We start from the raw sequence: 3978 nt of genomic DNA on the forward strand, positions 1-3978 counted from the left end.
TGCCAAGGAATGGAACGCACATGATTGTGGGATATCTTAGGTAACAATGGATACATCTCTTCTGCCTTCAATAATTGATCAGGTGAAGGTATCTCAGGATGTAACACCATCAGTGGATTCAGATGTGCCTTGTTGCCTTCCTACCTCTGTATGCTGTCTGTGAATTTTTCAGCTTTTGGACACAATCCTCATTTTTTAACTGAATGCAGGTGTAAATTAGATTTGTGAGCTCCAGCAGAAGGGAAGAATCATCTTTTTCTTGTTTTCTCAAGACATTCAAAAGAATGCTTCATTAATAGTGTTGAGTCTTAATGAAATGTACGAGTTTCTAAACATGTAATTGTGTGTTATTTGGAGACCTCAACCCTACTGAATAACTTTATGGAATCTAATTTAAATTGTGCTTCTAATGTAATTGAACTTTCAATATTTCTCAGTCAGCTTTAACTAATTGTTGTTAATTAATTATGTCTAGTGATTTTATCATTTAAAAGCTCAGCTGGTACATAAAACGGGGTTACTACAGGGGGATGTTAAAGTCAACATGAATCATTTGGTAACACTTTAGTGTAGGGAACATATATCCATTGTACTATGACTTCACCCTTAATAAACCCCTAATTTAGTGGTTATTAATAGATAGTAAGGTTGTTGCTAAGTTTAAGTATTGGGTAGGATTAAGAATGTAGAATAAGGTCATGTAGTATAAGGCATTAATATGTGCTTAACTACTAATAAACAGCCAATATTCTAGTAATATGCAAGCTAATAAGCAACTAGTTAAAAGACCCTAAAATAAATTGTTACCAATCATTTGATGTTATTCTAACTGAAATGTCATATTCAGTGAGAGAAAATGTAGGGTGGGACCTTATTGTATACATTAAGAATTGATTGAACAGAATTAGGCTAATCTGACAAAAGTTTGCTAAGGCAAGCCACTAGCTAACATATGCTAACATGAAAACTTACATATTTTGTGCATATTTATGTACATTCATGAACATTACTTAAAAACCAGAATAATCTATTAGCAAAAAAAAATTAAAAATAAGCTCAATTTTAATTTCTTGTTGACACCTATAATATTTGTAACCCAAGTTCCAAAATAATGTCTACAGAAATGTGCATCTTCTGATGAGGACTCTGTAACTCAAACTAGAGAATTTGAGCAACAAACTAATTGCAGGCAGAAGATGGTATGGTGCTTGAGCTATGAATTAATCTGGCATTTGAATATGCAAATTTAATCAGGGTATGGCAATCAAGTTTTCTTTTGTTTTCCAGACAACTACAGTGACTTTGTTCTGTTTGTGACCTCCTTCCATGAGCGGTTTGGAAGGGAGCATCCGCTGTACTCCAATCCTCGGACAGCATGGGGTTTGAATAATACTGATGCGTTCTATGGGAGAAAAGAGGCACTGATGCAAAGCAATCTAATTATCCAGTCATCAGGCAGGCCAGCAGGTGGCCAGGCCTCTGAGCTTTAGAGAGATAGGGAGATGTTGAATGACGTTCTTACTGCATTAGCAGTGTACTCATGCTCAAACATATGACATATGGGATGTGTATCAAAACCTAGAGGGCTCCCTACCTACCAAGTTACCTTTTTTTTAGGGGAACCACAGGCATATTTTTGATAAAAAGGCTATCTCGAATTGTAGGTAGCAAAGTTATGATACCTTCCATCTTACAAAATAACACAGATCACATATATGCATAAAATGTACATACAGTGGGTACGGAAAGTATTCATACCGCCTTAAATTTTTCACTCTTTGTTATATTGCAGCCATTTGCTAAAATTATTTTAGTTCATTTTTTTCCTCATTAATGTACACACAGCACCCCATATTGACAGAAAAACACATAATTGTTGACATTTTTGCAGATTTATTAAAAAAGAAAAACTGAAATATCACATGGTCCTAAGTATTCAGACCCTTTGCTCGGTATTTAGTAGAAGCACCCATTTGATCTAATACAGCCATGAGTCTTTTTGGGAAAGATGCAACAAGTTTTTCACACCTAGATTTGGGGATCCTCTGCCATTCCTCCTTGCAGATCCTCTTCAGTTCTGTCAGGTTGGATGTAAACGTTGGTGGACAGCCATTTTTAGGTCTCTCCAGAGATGCTCAATTGGGTTTAAGTCAGGGCTCTGGCTGGGCCATTCAAGAAAAGTCACAGAGTTGTTGTGAAGCCACTCCTTCGTTATTTTAGCTGTGTGCTTAGGGTCATTGTCTTGTTGGAAGATAAACCTTCAGCCCAGTCTGAGGTCCTGAGCACTCTGGAGAAGGTTTTCGTCCAGGATATCCCTGTACTTGGCCGCATTCATCTTTCCCTCGATTGCAACCAGTCGTCCTGTCCCTGCAGCTGAAAAACACCCCCACAGCATGATGCTGCCACCACCATGCTCTAGGAAGGGATCTGGTCGTCCCAAACGTCTTCCATTTATGGATTATGGAGGCCACTGTGCTCTTAGGAACCTTAAGTGCAGCAGAATGTTTTTTGTAACCTTGGCCAGATCTGTGCCTTGCCACAATTCTGTCTCTGAGCTCTTCAGGCAGTTCATTTGACCTCATGATTCACATTTGCTCTGACATGCACTGTGAGCTGTAAGGTCTTATATAGACAGGTGTGTGGCTTTCCTAATCAAGTCCGAATCAGTATAATCAAACACAGCTGGACTCAAATGAAGGTGTAGAACCATCTCAAGGATGATCAGAAGAATGACAGCACCTGAGTTAAATATATGAGAGTCACAGCAAAGGGTCTGAATACTTAGGACCATGTGATATTTCAGTTTTTCTTTTTTAATAATTCTGCAAAAATGTAAACAATTCTGTGTTTTTCTGTCAATATGGGGTGCTGTGTGTACATTAATGAAGAAAAAAAATGAACTTAATTTTAGCAAATGGCTGCAATATAACAAAGAGTGAAAAATTTAAGGGGGTCTGAATACTTTCTGTATCCACTGTATATTTGCATTGTACACAATTATCTTTGAAAATGTTCCTTAAAAAAAGTACTCTGGTGGTACTATGTTACAGCAATGGTAATCCTATGGTATTGACCTCATTGTACTATAGCAAAAAAAGGTATATTTATATATTGTCCTTGTCACAAACTACCAATCTTTCATTTGAAAGCCATATTTCTAGCACCTGTAAAACCGCATTCTTCCATCTTAAAAATATATCTAAAGTATGACATATGCTCTCAATGACAAATGCGAAACAGTTCATGCGTTCATGACCTCAAGGCTAGATTACTGTAACGCTCTACTGGGTGGTTGTTCCACTACAAACGTTATGGACCACAAACTACAGCTGGTCCATAAGGCAGCAGCTAGAGTTCTTACTAGAACCAGGAAGTATGACCATATTAGCCTGGTTCTGTCAAGACTGCATTGGCTCCCTATTAAACATCATATAGATTTTAAAAATCTTACTACTTACTTACAAAGCACTAAATGGTTTAGCTCCCCAGTACCTGAGCGAGCTCTTAATGTAGTCCTTCATGTCTATTGTGATCTCAGAATTCTAGACAGTTGATAATACTTAGAACAGTGGTTCCCTAACTTTTTAGCTTGGAGTACCCCCTGAAGGGATTACCATCCTTCCACGTACCCCCTCTCTTCCACTTCGACTGCAGTCACACCTTACCATTAAGGGACAATATTTGGCCCCTAAATTGATTTTCCAGTGCATTTTTTTACCTTTCTGAATAGCTTTATAAAATAAATACTGTTTTAAATAAAAAATGTTCAATAGAGAAATATGCAGTGATAAGTAAAACTTTTAAATATTAAACTAAAACCGCCAGTAGGTGGTAGCATGTCACGGTTTTTATGAGTGAGTCATATAGTCATTCATTCAGTAACGAAGCAAGTGGCTGTGAATGAATCATTGAATCATTGGCTCTCCCGATTCGTTCAAAGCCGCATAATTGTTTGCGAAACACAGACGTGTGTTGTAG

The sequence above is a fragment of the Chanodichthys erythropterus genome, chromosome 7 (genome assembly GCF_024489055.1).
Source record: "Chanodichthys erythropterus isolate Z2021 chromosome 7, ASM2448905v1, whole genome shotgun sequence".
In the NCBI taxonomy this organism is placed as follows: domain Eukaryota; kingdom Metazoa; phylum Chordata; class Actinopteri; order Cypriniformes; family Xenocyprididae; genus Chanodichthys; species Chanodichthys erythropterus.